Genomic DNA, 16,138 nt, shown 5'->3' with positions numbered 1-16,138 from the left:
GCACAACGTACTTTATTCACGATGGCACACGAACAGTTTACAAACCAAGGCATTTCGAAAATGCTCCCATCCTTGGCCCGAAACTAAATGTTCATGCCCTTTAGGACGCCAGATAAATCGCTCCGTTCCCGCTTTACGACTATGACTGCTTTGTTTTCCGTACCCCTCGCCGACACGCTATATGTACCCCAACTGCTGGTGGTGCCAAATACTGTCTATGAGTGGTTACTGCAAGCTGATGTCGAACATAGGCGTTGCTCACATTAATGTGACTCGACTGTGAAAATTTCTTGTACCACAACGATGCGAACTGGCTTACCTCCGAGTCGATTGCCAGCGCACAGTCATGCGTTAGCGACTTCGGCAATGAAGGTGGATAGTGAAAGTAAAATATCCTCCTGAAACACAATTAATACTATCGTAATTTTTTTTACCGTGTCACCCCCAGGTCTTCTTCATTCCTCTGTCTATGTCTTCCCTGTCAATCCAGATTGTCTTCGTCTGTCCTAAACACAATAACTCACCAACTGGTTCCCTGAATTGTTTGTTAATCCACCATATCCATTGACTGTGACCTTTTATCTGCACTATCCGCACAAAAGCCGTACAATACAAAGTTATTATCAAAGCTAATGTGTTTTAGGTATGTTCCATTAACCCTATTCTGTCCGCGATTTGTTCAGTTTAAACAGCTAAAAAATAAAAGCTGAAGGTATTTAGGTGTTGCAGAAGATCCCTTGTGACTCTTCTTTCCCATAACCGTAAAAAATGTCCACAGGGACACCGACCACTAACAGTCTACAGAAAGAAAAATACCATCTAGGTCACTTTATTATTTTATTGGATAACCGTTTTTGACCCCTACATCGATCATTACCAAATCCAGTAATTTCTAGAGAGGAGTCGAAGAAAGGTATCATAAATCCAAATATTTCTACAGAGGAAAAGTACAAAGTCATAAAGTGACAAAAAAATACAGTGGCATTATGCATAGTAAAAATAAAACAACATGAAGCAAATCATACAGAATTCCTGTGAGGCAAAGGTCGTCAGTTGACTAAGATATACATTGAAGAGCCAAAGAAACTGGTACACGTGGCTAATATCGTGTAGGTCGTCCGCCAGTACACAGAAGTGCCGCAACACGACTTTGTATGCACTCGACTAATGTATGAAGTAGTGCTGGAGGGAACTGACACCATGAAAACTGCAGGGCTGTCCATGAATCCGTAAGAGTACGAGGGGATGGAGATCTCCTCTGAACAGCACGTTGCAAGGCATCCCTGATACGCTCAGTGATGTTCATGCTTGGGAGTTCGGTGACCAGTGGATGAGTTTAAACTCGGAAGAGTGTTGCTGCAGCTACTCAGTAGCAATTCTGTACATGTTGGGTGTCGCATTGTCCTGCTGGAATCGCCCAAGTCCGTCGGAATGCACAATGGATATGAATGAGTGCAGGTGATCAGATTGGATGCTTGCGTACGTGTCACCTGTCACACTCGTGTCTAGACGTATCAGGTGTCCCATATAAGAGCAACTGCTCACGTGAGCCACCATTACAGAGCCCCCACCAGCCAGGACAATCCTCTGCTGACATGCAGGGTCCATGCATACATGAGATTGTCTCCATACCTGTACACGTCCATCCGCTCGATATAATTTGAAACGGGGCTAGTTAGACAAGGCAACATGTTTCCAGTCATCAGCAGCCCCTATCGGTGTTGACGTGCCCAGGCGAGGCGTAAAGCTCTGTGTCGTGCAGTCATCAAGGGTACACAAGTGGGACTTCGGCTCCGAAAGCCCATATCAATGATGTTCCGTTGAATGGTTCGCACGCTGTCACTTGTTGATGGCCCAGTACTGAAATGTGCAGCAATACGCGGAAGGGCTGATCTTCGGTCCCGTTGAACGATTCTCTTAAGCCGTCGTTGATACCGTTCTTGCAGGATACTTTTCCGGCCGCAGCGATGTCGGAGATTTGATGTTCTACCAGATTCCTGGAATTCATGGTACACTCGTGAAGATGTCGTACTGCAAAATCCCCATTTCATCCCTACCTCGCAGCTGCTGTGTCCCATCACTTGTGCACCGACTGCAACATCACGTTCAAACTCACTTAAATCTTGATAACCTGCCACTGTAGTACGAGTAACCGATCTAAGAGCTGCGCCAGACAATTTTTGTCTTATATAGTCGCTGCTGACCGCAGCGCCGTATTCTCTGCCTGTTTACACATCTCTCTACTCGTATTTGAATACGCGCGCCTGTACCAGTTTCTTTGGCGCTTCAGTGTAGATCTAACTATACACTTCTGACATCGTCAGCGGTGAGTGGCGATCTGTAGAATAAATTTTCAACTGTCAGGATCGCTAAAACTTTGTATAGATCCGAAGATGGCAACAGAGATTTTCCGAAACCGTTCATTCATACGGATAAATGATTTTCGCTATCTTGGCAGCTGAAAATTTATTTAGGGTTCACAGTTCAAACTACTAAAATTATGGCAATTGAAGGGCAATAAAAAGTACGTATATGCTATCACGCGACTCACAACAGACTTCAAAACTTTCAAATAAGAAAAATCCACGCCGGCCGGGTGGCCAAGCGGTTCTAGGCACTACAGTCCGGAACCACGCCACCGCTACGGTGGCAGGTTCGAATTCTGCCTCGGGCATGGATGTGTGTGATGTCCTTAGGTCAGGTAGGTGTAAGTTGTTCTAAGTCTAGGAGACCGATGACCTTAGAAGTTAAGTCCCATAGTGCTCAGAGCAATTTGAACCAAGAAAAATCCACATTCGTAATATGACAGCATTTTAAAGAAAAAGCTTCTCAAAAAAGTACCAAATCACATAAGCTCAAAGACTAAAGTTAACGCCCATTGATTAAAGCACATAGTCTTTAAAACGGACACAGAGGATCAAACGAAGGCAGGCCACACGCAAGCACCACCTCTAGTGGATACGGTGTTTGTTTATAGCTAGCATGCTGCAGACAACCGGTAGCACAGACGACACTAGTAGTCATACGTTTAAAGTATCGCGAGACATCTGGAATTATAAGTTTAGCATTAAATTTCAACAATAAATACCGAAATAGACGTTCTGTGGAAACTCATTTGTTTCCGCCAAAAATCACGTTGCAATATACACTCACGGACAGAAAAATAGCAGCACCAAGGAGTTGTGCGAGATGAAATTAATTGGTAGGCGTGTTCCTGCATCTAAAAGATATTGTCTATTCAAATTTCGCGCCAGCAGTATCAGGGTGGCGCCAGTTGTTCCCTATGGAAGACAAATTAGCTTTAAATACATGCTGTAACGGTCGAGGGCTTTATTTATCTTTGAGATAGCTCGTAATGAGATGGTGTTAGTCAAGAATGATCGCAAGGCGACAAGACGCCATTATTAACACCTCACTGATTGTCAACGTGGTAGTTTAATTGGTCTACGAGATTCAGGATATTTCTTCTGCAATATTGTAGAAAGACTGGACAGGAATGCAGCGACTGTACAGCCACTGTACATGATTGTTGGCAGCGGTGGTCACGAGAAGACTGGGCTCCGGACTACCAGGTTTCTCTACCGAGAGGGAAGCTCATCGTGTTCAGTGTACTGCTTTGTCGCATCGTACTGCATCTGCAGCAGCAATCTGCGCAGCAGTTGGCACCAAAGTGACACGTCGAACTGTTACGAGTGGGTTACTTCAATGACTCGCTGTGTTGCGTGCATTCCACTGACTCGAAACTATCGCCGTTTGGGATTTCAGTGGAGTCAAGCAAGAGTTCATTGGAGTATTGGGTGGAGGTCTGTTGGGTTTTGGGATGCTATTGATGGCCGTGTGTTGTTTAGGAGGAGGCCAGTTAGGGGCTTGCAACCAACCTATCTGCGTACTAGACACGCTGGATTTACTCTGGAGTTTGGCCAACGGTGCGATTTCGTATGACAGCAGGAGAACTCTCGGATTATTCCACGCACCATGACTGCAAATTTTACGTCAGGCTGGTGATTCGACGTGTTGTGCTACCATTCGTGAACAGCGTTCACGCTCACCGACATATCGCTGTTGTAACCAAACATGCTCTGCAGAATGTTGACATGTTGCCTTGGCCTACTCGATTATGAGATCTGTCACCAGTCGAATAAGACCATCGGAGAACAACTCCAACGTCATCCACAAACACCATTAACGGTCCCTGTACTGAGTGACCAAGTGCAACAGGAATGAAATTCCATCCCACAAAATGACATTAGGCACCTGTAAAACACAATACACGTACGTTTGCATGCTTGCTTTCAACATTCTGGTGCTTACACCTACTATTAATTTAGTAGTATTTCACATCTGCAATGACTTATCTCACGCTTAGATTAACCTGTGATCTTGCAATGTTAATCACATAAATAGGTTACCTAGATAAATATGTTCCAGAAACGAAATTAATTATTTTTTGGTATTCGAATTTTTTCTGTCACTGTGTTTCAAGCTCCTTAAACGCATTTTGATACCACCCCTTGACGGCTTTGTGGAGGATCTCCATGTTTGGGTTCACATCTGATTATATGATGACTTACATGTGTCAAGTGCGACTTTTTGTGCACAAAAGTGATTTTGAAAGCGCTTTAAAGGTTATATCTATCTGCCCAGTATAATAATTTTGGCAACAGCCTCGAAATACTGTGTCACACTCTCTCCATTAAATTATTTTCTGTTTTAAAAGCCCCTTAAAATTAATTTTTGTATAAAAATCTTTCAGTTTCGTCAGATGTCTTGATATAATGCCACAACGAAGTTCTTATTACTACTGAACGATAGCAGGCTTTCATGTATCTCAAAGGATCACAAGATTTCGTGTGGATTATGATGTCACTGCACATCGATTTCCTGTAGATTCTGAAGATATGTTTGTCATTAGATTTCTAAACGGTTAAATGACTGTACTTGAGAACGTCGATATTTTATCTTTAAAAGTTCTCGTAATTTTCATTTAACGACGCGTGGTACACTTTTCGAAAGCGACCTCCCTTTCTGAGTCTCATGAAGAAAAATGATCGTGTCTTCAACGGATCTCATGTAATAAAGCACTCGACTCTAAAGTTAGATTATACATTGAACAATTTTATTTTTAAATCGTTGAGTAAAATGTGTATGTGCTACGGTGACACCAGGTCTGTTCTACATACCATACCCCTCAACCTCTCCATATTGTTTGTCATTAAAAGTTAAAAGTGATGAGACCTGTCATCGCTTAGAATTCCTCCAATTCTGTACTTCCACGTATACTGGTTGTTTTGTATTATACACTTAAGGGCCAAAGAAACTGGTATAGGCGTGCATATTCAAATACAGAGATATGTAATCAGGCAGAATACGGCGCTGCGGTCGACAATGCCTTTATAGGACAACAGTTATCTAGTGCAGTTGCTAGATCGGTTACTGCTGCTAAAATTGGCAGGTTATCAGGATATAAGTGAGTTCGAGCGTGGTGTTACAGTCGGTGCACAAGTGATGGGACATAGCATCTCCGAGGAAGGGATGAAATGGGGATTTTCCCGTACGACCATTTCACGAGTGTACCGTGAATGTCAGGAATCTGGTAGAACATAAAATCTCCGTCATCGCAGCGGCCGGAAAAAGATCCTGCAAGAACAGTACCGACGACTTCAGAGAATCGTTGAACGAAACAGAAGATCAGCCGTTCCACATATTGCTGCAGATAACAGTCAGCGTGCGAACCATTCAACGGAATATCATCGACATGGGCTTTCGGAGGCGAAGGTCCACTCGTGTACCCTTGATGATTGCACGACACAGAGCTTTACGCCTCACTTGGGCACGTCAACACCGACAAGGGACTACTGATGGCTGGAAACATGTTGCCTTGTCTATCTAGCCCCGTTTCAAATTGTATCGAGCGGCTGGACGTGAGCTGGTATGGAGACAACCTCATGAATCCATGGACCCTGCATGTCAGCAGGGGATTGTCCAAGCTGGTGGGGGCTCTGTAATGGTGGCTGACGTGAGCAGTTGTCGTCATATGGGACACCTGATACGTCTAGATACGAGTGTGACAGGTGACACGTATGTAAGAATCCCTTCTGATCACCTACACCCATTCATGTCCATTGTGCATTCCGACGGACTTGGGCAATTCCAGCAGGACAATACGACACCTCACACGTACAGAATTGCTACTCAGTGCCTACAGGAACACTCTTCTGAGTTTAAACCCCTTCACTGGCCACCGAACTCCCCAACATGAACATCACTGAGCGTATCTGGGATGCCACGCAACGTGCTGTTCAGAAGAGGTCTCTGTTGTGGCGTAACAAGCTAGTTACGCCACACTGAGAAGGGAGCCGAAAGGCACGCGAACACACACGCCGACTGGCGTCAAGTCTGGAACAGGGTACGTTATGACTGCTATCAAGAAAATACGTAGCTTTGGAATATACTTAACTTTATTCTTTGTTGGTTTACAACGCTCTTCTTGAGACATTTATACGATAACTCTCAAACTAGGTAAGGCTAATGGCGCCTTGCTAGGTCGTAGCCATGGACTTAGCAGAAGGCTATTCTAACTGTCTCTCGGCAAATGAGAAGAAGGCTTCGTCCGTATTGTCGCTAGCAATGTCGTCCGTACAACTGGGGCGAGTGCTCGTCCGTATCTCGAGACCTGCCTTGTGGTAGCGCTCGGTCTGCGATCACACAGTGGCGACACGCGGGTCCGACTTGTACTAAATGGACCGCGGCCGATTTAAGCTACCACCTAGCAAGTGTGGTGTCTGGCGGTGACACCACAGTCTCCATCCCATCGTACTCTTACGGATTCATGGACAACCCTGCAGGATTCATGGTGTCAGTTCCCTCCAGCACTACTTCAGACATTAGTCGAGTGCATACAAAGTCGTGTTGCGGCACTTCTGCGTGCTCGCGGGCGCCCTACACGTTAGTAGGCTGCTAAACTAGTTTCTTTGGCTCTGCAGTGTATTGCTCTTGTTTTTAAGAATCATAACAGTCTCCTTAATCGGTATATCTGTGTAATAAAGCCACTATCTTGTCTGTGGGTACTCCAAAGCCTTCAATTGGCTCGACTCCTTCAGACATGTTCACAATACCATTCTTACGTTTGTTTAACACTGACTTGCTTATTTCGTATGGAAGCAATAGCATTGATATATACTGGGTATAGAAGAACATGTGTCAGAGAATTTCGGGAGATGCTGAGAATACTTCTCAGAATTCTTAAAAAGCTCAAAACCAGATGAGAGGGAGAAACCACGGACGAAAGGAAAGATGAAGATAAATGGGAAGTGAATGAAGAAGATGTAATGATTGTAGTCAGAAGATTCAAGTACAACAACGTTCTAGGTGAGGACACAATAATAGAAGAATTAATCAAAGAGAGAGGTGATAGCTTTGACTTAGACATAGCTAAAACGATCCAGTTGATATAGAAGAGAATGATCCGGTTGATACAGAAGAGTAGGTCATTGCCATAAACATTGAAATTGGCAACAATATGCCCGATATACAAGAAGGGAAACAAAATGAACTCAGTAATTACAAAGGCATCAGCTTGCAGAATGTAACCTACAAGATACTGTTAATATTATCCTCATTCATAGTCAATAACAAGTTGGCTTTAGATCAAACCGATCAATAATAGACCACATTTTCACTGTAAGACAAATGTCTGAAAACGCAGGGAATATAATAAGGATATTTATAGTCTGTCTCTCGACTGTCAGTGTGCATGATAGCATCCACAGCAGTAGCCTATACAATGCACTATGTGACTGCCGAATCCTAGCAGCTAGTGAGAATAGTGCAAACTTATATGGATGGGTCAAAGGCAGCAGAACGTCTCTCACGAATCACATCAGAAACGGTCGAGAGTGAGACAGGTTCTAGAGAAGGGGATGTTCTCTTATGTGTTCTGTTCAGTGTCACCTTACAGAAAGCAATAACGGAATGTAGACAACAGGAGTGAGCTGGAGGGCTGGTAGACGTTAATTTCTATGGTTTTACACATGCGGGTGATATAGTACTGCTAAATAAATGAAAACATGAGTTGAAATAAATTTACCAGAAAAGGAGAAACTACACACAGAAAGTAGCACTAAAGTTGAATCTAGACGAAACCGGGCTCATGCATTTAGTAAGAAGACAACGGCAGCAAGAATTTCATGAGATAGAGATTTCACCACTTCGAGTACTTGCGTTCTTGGCTTACAAGCAATAGGCACCAAGGAAAGAATAGTAGTGGAAATGAAAAGCATATATTCCCTCACCGAGACGCTCAGCTCAAAATCAGTTTCAGCGATTACTAAGAAGAGGATATATTGCACAGTGATATGCCCAGAAATCATGTACAGTTCAGAAACCTGGAGCATAACTAAAAGACAAAAGGAAAAACTGTTATTATTTGAAAGAAGATAATGAGAAAGTTATGGGAACGTCTTTAAGACAAAGGAGAATGGAGATGATGGAAGAATGAGGAAATATACCTCCTGATGCAACAGTCAACAATCCTACAGATGCGGAGGAGCAAAAGAAGCCAGTGGGTGGTCGATGTTTCCCGTATGCCAGAAGGAAGATAAGTGAAGAAAGAACTTGAGGGGAATCCAAACACCAGACGCCCTATAGGACAACCGAGGCAGCGTTGCATGGACGACCTGGCAGCCCTTGGGGTTGAAGACACCTGGTGGAACCGAGCGTAAAACAGACAGAAATGGAGGAGGCAGTTCGTGGAAACAGCGTGTGGTCTGCAGGGCCTGTGACTCTTGAAATGACATCAAAACATTACAATATGTTGATATGAACATAGGTCCGACAGACTGAAATGAAAGATATTCACTACATGTACAGCCTAGAAGGTCAGAATATGGACGCAGCGCGTCGACTTTGTTTTGAAAGTTACCTTGTGCCATAACGTTTGTATGAATCCATTAGGGCTTGCGAGAGACAGACTCATTTGGAATGGGAGTTGCCGACGGTGGGAAGCCACACCGTGAACCATCACCTGAGCTTAAAGAATGAGCACCTCTTACTCCATCACGGGGTACTGCGAGAAGGTAGGGCGCTAATCACATGATGATATGGAACATTCTGCATGAAAACCTTCTGTACTCGTATCACCTTCTGCGGGTGCAAGGATTAAGTGAGGCAGCTTAAAGCCAAGCATAACTTTCTGTCAACGCATATTACGACAGTGTGCTGTCTCCATGCAGCTCTTAGGATGTATCGTATTCACTAATGAGACTGGCTTTTCCCGTGATGGGATCTTCAGTTACGAAAACAATCACGTCTGGACTTCTGAAAATTCGGATGAAGTGCGACAAGACAGATATCATCTTGTAGGACCCTAGTTCTTTCCGTAACGTCTCACTGGTCAGAAGTAACTGTTGTTTGTCAGGTGAACTGTTTCATTTATTCGATGATGTACCTCTAAAGATTATCCAATGATTTTGTTCTATGCACAACTACGCTCCCGCTCACTTTACACAGATACTTTGTCAGTATATCGATTAACAGTTTCCGAGCATGTTGATTGGTCGAAGGAGATCCATTGCTTTGACTGACTGAATGCCCAATTTGAACCCAATGCATTTCTTCCTTCTCGGCACAATTGAAATCATTATTGTAATCAACCCACTTACTCAGTGTCAGTGTTCATGTGGAGCATATCTGTTCCGGCATATCGTCAAGCACCCCCACGAAGGTGAAGAACGCAAGAGCAGAGAGGGCTGTGGGAAGACATCAGCCAATAGAACGCTGACTAGGACGTCACCACGACAGGAGTGGCCTCTACCAGAAGTGAACACAAGCGCCGCTGCTGCTAGCCTCAGCCAGAGTAGAAGACGGACACTAGTGGAGCAGTTACTAGTGATCCATATCCATTGCTTACATGGGCATTGTATATAGTGAAGGACACTGACATAGTTGCATGTCGCCCATCGCCTGTGATAACTCGTTAAATACAAAATCAAGTATTGTCAAACTCTTTTATTATAATAAAAATCATTAATGTGATTTGCTTGAATTGTGGTATAGCTATTCGAGAAAGCTGCATCCTTTAGGCACCCTATAAGAAATGAGTGGGCAGGACCCCACATTGACGATGTGTTATAAGACGACCTCAGTGCCTGGCATCCACGGAATGATTTTTTTCAGGCGCCGTAATTCTCTCTTGTCTTTACTTTGCAGGGGTGTTTACTTGCTTTAACAGTCTCTTGTCGGTTTTGCTACTCAGTGTTTTCGGGTGGGTGTCGCAGAAATTTTCTTTGCTTTTCCCCTTATTTAGCTTGCTACCTTGTCTGTTTGTTGCAATTATGACCTCCAACATGCCCACCCCCATCTATCCCACCCGCTGCTCAGGCGCCACAGCCGCAAGCGTTAGATGCCACACAGATACTGCCGATGTTTCAGTTCCAGATGCAGCAGATATCTGCACTACTCAACACCGTGCAGCAGCTACTTGCCAACGCTGTTCGCCCTATGAAACAAGCACCACCTACTCCAGTTGCTATACCACCTTTTCGACACTTTCTTAAACCAGAAGATGAATGGTTCGAGTGGTTGTCGCAGTCGGGGCCCACCTACTAGCTCACAACGTACCAGGTACTGTGAAACTTCCGTATCTATTATCCATGGTAGGCAGTGTAGTATTCTAGTTAATTCAGAAGTTGTTTCCTAACGCCACTGTGTGAACTCACGAATGACGAAGTGGTACAGATACTAACTATTATGACCAACAATTGATTGTGGTAGCCTCTAGGTATCAATTGTTTAATTGAAAAAACGGTCAGAACAAACTTATTGTGAGAGGGTAACAGATCTGCAGGATATGACAAGAAAACGCAAATTCAGATGTGCTTGCGGTGGTTTATATTCGGATGTTACATTGCATGATACGATCATGTACAGTGTAGCTGATGTCAAACTCAGAACAGATTCTGAAATTCTGATCCATAACTTCCGCAGGTACTGCAAATACTAGATCAATTTGATTCCGGTGCCATGTTGGCTGATAAATCTGAGCAGCCAGCTATTTGTCGGGATGAGTCCCTTTTTTGCGATCTGCCCATTCAGTGGCAGACTGCAATAGCTACGCCAAGTAAACAATACTCAGCACTGCGTAAGCAGTTCGCTAAACGGGTAGCTACACAGGCAGACAGAAGTAAGCCATGCCCTAGGTGTTATTCACGGCACAATCGCCCAGACTGCCCTCCGGACAAACGCAGTGTCACACTTGTGCTAGGAAAGGACATGTACTATCCGTATGATTGCAACAGAAAAAACATAAGAATTCGGCCCACTCACAAAAATCTACTCACAAGGCCTATGTCATTAATGCAGTGTATTCAAAGTCTGCAACAGCCATTCACAAAACTAGCAAGCATGCAGTTTCTTCAATGATGCTCCAGTCAGACAAACGTTTTATTCATTTACTTCTTTGTGGGAAAGGTGGGAAATTTCAGCTGGACGCTGGTGCCCCTGTCACATTGCTAAATCGTCACTTATATAAACTTTTAGGCTCCCCATGCCTGTCTAAAACTAGCACGCAACTGTCGGCTTATAATGGACAAGACATTCCCGTTTTTGGAACATGTATTTTGCCTGCCATGTACTACTCGCATAAGCGAACAGTGACTTCCACAGAGCTACAATCATGTGATGGTGAGGACATATTTGGTCTCGATTCTTTTGATTTGTTTGCCTTTATCATTCGAGACGATGTGTTGTCAGTGTCTGAATTCAACGCCAAAGACAGTGTAGCTGAATTCTTTGCTGAAGGTTTACGCAAGGCTAACAATTTCGTTGCAAATATTATTGTGAAGGCAACGCTCAGCCGAAATTTTGCCTGGTCAGAACTGTTTCCATTGCATTAAGGGACAATGTGGCTCCTTAAGGTAAAGAATTGCAAGATAGAGGAGCTATTGTGCCCATAAAAGCTAATAAGCGGGCAAGTCCACTGGTTCTGCTACCCAAACCTTCATGTCGCATTCGCCCCTGTGTTGATTTTGAGTCTACAGTCAACCCACAAATTGTCATTTGCACGCCCGGAGGATCTAATGGACAGATTACGTGCTGGTCACTACTTTTCAAAAACTGATTTTCGCTATGCATACCACTAGACCAAGAACTTCAAATCGGGTGTGTTGTGAACACTCATTTGGGTTTGTTTAAATATTTGCCTTTTTGCAGTTCTTCCGCACCCGTCATTTTCCAGTGGTATTTGGAAGAGCTGACTGCACAAGTGCCAAACTGTTCAAACTACTTCGACGATATTGTCGTAGCAGGTCATACACCTCAAGAACAAATTTAAATTTTGTGTACTTTGTTTAATGTGTTATCTGATGCAGGACTAAAGTGTAGACTGGACAAGTTTGATTTTCTTAAAACAGAGTCGCTGTATTTTGGTCATGTCATAAATAGCCAAGGTGTACATCCTCTTCAGTCGCATTTGTTAGCTCTAAGAGATTTGCCAGTTCCTCACAATGTCACAAAATTGCAGTCAGTATTAGGGTAAACGAACTTCTATACTCGGTTCACACCGAATGCTGCACAAATCACAACTTCATTGCAGGGCTTGCATCGCAAGAATGTCCCCTTTGTTTATACAGACGAGTGGAAACTTGCTTTTCAAAATCTGAAAGATGCATTGCTCAATAATCAATGCTTAGTTCACTTTGATCCTGAAAAACCAGTTACGGAATCGGTGCACTACTTTCGCACACAATTGGTGATAAAGACAAGCCTATTGCTTTCGCATCAAAAGTGTTGTCGAAAGCTCAGTTTAACTACTCACAAATAGAGAAAGAGGCATTGCCTATTTTGTATGGTGTCACCATATTTCACCACTATTTGTACGACAGAAAGTTTTACTTAGTAACGAATCACAAGCCATTGGAGTTCTTGTTTCATCCGACGAAACCAGTTCCTGTACGAAGCGCCGAAAAACTGCAACGATGGGGTTTGTTGTTGTCTTAACATCAGTACGAGATTGTGTGTCATCTGATGGCTCAACATCGTAAAGCGGACGCACTTTCACGTCTTCCGTGTGGCCCTGACACAGACTTTGACACTTCTGGTAAATCTTATTGTCACATCGAAGCTAAGGATTCTGAATTGCTTCCGTCCTTTCCTTTGAACTATAGGAAAATTACACACGCTACGGAAGCTGATTCAGATTTGAACATTTTTCCAAAATACATTCGTACATTTTGACCTCGTTCCTCACTTAGGAAGGATAACTGTATCGTGTGCCAATACTTTGGACGTTGACATAGCCTCGCTTACAGTGGACAGTCACATGTGTTGATCCCTAAAGCATTGCAAAGGTAAGTGTTGCATTTACTTTACAAAGGACACTGGGGGATTGTTCGTACGAAACAGTTAGCGGGTCGACTCTGTACTTGGTAGGCTATGGACACCCAAATAGAACAGATGACGTCACGTGGAAAATCAGTCCGCTCCGCCACAAAAATTCTCATCTTGGCCTAAGTCGCAATCAGCATGGCAACGTGTGCACATAGTCTTTGCTGTACCTTTTTGGAACACTCGTTGGTTGACTGTGGTTGACACGGATAGCAAGTTTCCTTTTGCTGTGCCAATTTGCTCGACAACGTCACGTAGCACAATTCAGGTGTTGTCCTCTATTTTTTGCCTCGAAGGTTTACCGAAGAAATAGAATCAAACAATGGATCTCAGTTCACGTCAAATGAATCTGAAACATTCTGCTAATTCAATGGCATACAGCATCTAGCTAGTGCACCGTTCGTCATGGACTGTGCGGCTAGTCCCGGCGGAGGTTCGAGACCTCCCTCGGGCATGGGTGTGTGTGTTTGTCCTTAGGATAGGTTAAGTAGTGTGTAAGCTTAGGGACTGATGACCTTAGCAGTTAAGTCCCATAAAATTTCACACACATTTGAACAATTTTTTAGTGCACCGTTCTATCCACAAATAGCAAAGCGGAACGTTTCGTCAGAATCTTCAAGCAGCTGATGGCCAAACTTCGCACCGCACAAACTAGGGATCGAGCATTGTAACTGTTTCTTGCCACATATCGTTTGCACCCACGAGATGGGCCATCGCCGTCAGAATTTCTTCACGGTCGCCGCCATCGGACACTGCTGCAACCCTCCTCGGCATCCGACGCCGAAGGAAGGTCGCAAGTATCGCTTCGCGCCGCTTGGTATTGTCTTTTACGCGGTTTTTAGCAGAAGCAGACTGAGGGCGCGAGTGCGAGACCGTTCGTAGCCCTACCGCTTGCATGTAACTGATTTCAGGTCCACATGGGTTGCAGCGCCAACATCAAAATCAACTTCGCGTCTGTCATGTGCACGATGATCTTTCAGTGTCTCTTCCCCCAATTCACGGATCCAGAGGACAGCGTGGCCAAAGCAGCCGCCAGAGGGTGTCATCACGACACCGCGGGACGACCCCACGGAGACAGAGCCTTCGCTTCCTCCGCCTCCTCTCGTCCTACCGATGGAGCTGGACCCTACCACGCCGCAGCAGCCGACGTCTTCTGCTCGATTCTGGGGGACGTTCCCGCCGGAGCGAGGGCCGGATAGCGGGTTAAGACCGGAAGCTGGACGTCCCCTGCAGCCACAGCTTCCGGTCCTGCGATGCGCGCACACTCGTGCCTCCCCCGCTGTGTTTGCACTCCCTACACGACGACGGTCGCATTTGGGGGAGGGGAGGGGGGGGAGGGGGGGGGAGGAATTTTCCGGCGTATCGACATGCGACGGCACGAAGATATGAAGAATGTATGCAGAGAGGGCTGTGAGCCGTCTTTAGCCACTAGCACACTGACTAGGACGTCACCACGACAGGTGTGGCCTCTACCCGAAGAGAATATAAGCGCCGGCCTCGACCGGACTGGAAGACGGACCCTAGTGGAGCAGTTATTAGTGCCTACATGGACATTCTATACAGTGCAGGACTCTGACTTGTTTGCATGTCACCCATCGCTTGCGACAACTCGTTGTAAATACAAACTTCAGTATCGTCAATCTCCTTTATTGTAATAAAAACCAAAAATATGATTTGGTTGAATTGTTATGTATCTAACCGAGAAAGCAGCATTCTTCTTTCCGCACCCTATAAGAGACGAGTGCGCAGGACCCCACAATATTCAAACTGGATTTGATCATATGCAGAACACATCATAAATTTCCCATCAAGTATGGAAAAGTATGGAACGCAAGCCCAGTGGCTCACGGAAGCAGGAAATGGTCACTTCAGGAAAATTTTGTAAGTGTGAATATGTTTGGTAAATATCAGTTTGATGCCATTAATAAATTATTCATATCGTCATGACATCTACATCTGCATATACATGACTACTTAACAATTAACGGCTGAGTGGCTGGCAGAGGGTCGGCCGTAATGGCTGAGCGGTTCTAGGCGCTACAGTCTCGAACCGCACGACCGCTACGGTCGCAGGTTCGAATCCTGCCTCGGGCATGGATGTGTGTGATGTCCTTAGGTTAGTTAGGTTTAACTAGTTCTAAGTTCTAGGGGACTGATGACCTCAGATGTCAAGTCCCATAGTGCTCAGAGCCATTTGAACCTGGCAGAGGGTTCACCGAATCAACTTCAGAGTATTTCTCTACAATTCCAGTCTCGAACAGCACCTGGGGGAAAAGAGCACATAAAATTCTCACTGCGAGTTCTGATATCTCTTATATTATTATGATACCCATTTCTTCCTATGTTGGGTGATGTCAATGTGCCTATAAAATATTGTCGCCTTCAGAGGAGAAAGTTGATTACTGACATTTTGGGAAAAAATGTCGATGCAGTGGGAAACACCTTTGTTTTGATGACAGCCACTCCAGCTCCAACTGGCCGTGCCCTGCAGCCACAGCTTGCGGTCGGGCGATGCGCCCACACTCCCGTCTCCCCCGCCGTGGTCGCACTCCCTTATCATGTCTGTGACACTCCCTCCCCTATTTCACGATAATACAAAACGAGCTGCCATTCCTTGTACTTTTTCGATGTCTTCCATCAGTTCCATCTGGAAGGAACCCCATACAGGACAACAGTACTCTAGCAGCTTAGGAAAAGCATATGTTTTGAAAACATAAAACTAGAAGTTTTTATCTTCCATTAACTTTTCTTAAAAATT

Source organism: Schistocerca americana, chromosome 5, assembly GCF_021461395.2.
Source record: "Schistocerca americana isolate TAMUIC-IGC-003095 chromosome 5, iqSchAmer2.1, whole genome shotgun sequence".
NCBI lineage: Eukaryota > Metazoa > Arthropoda > Insecta > Orthoptera > Acrididae > Schistocerca > Schistocerca americana.
Note: the sequence above shows the minus strand (reverse complement) of the source record.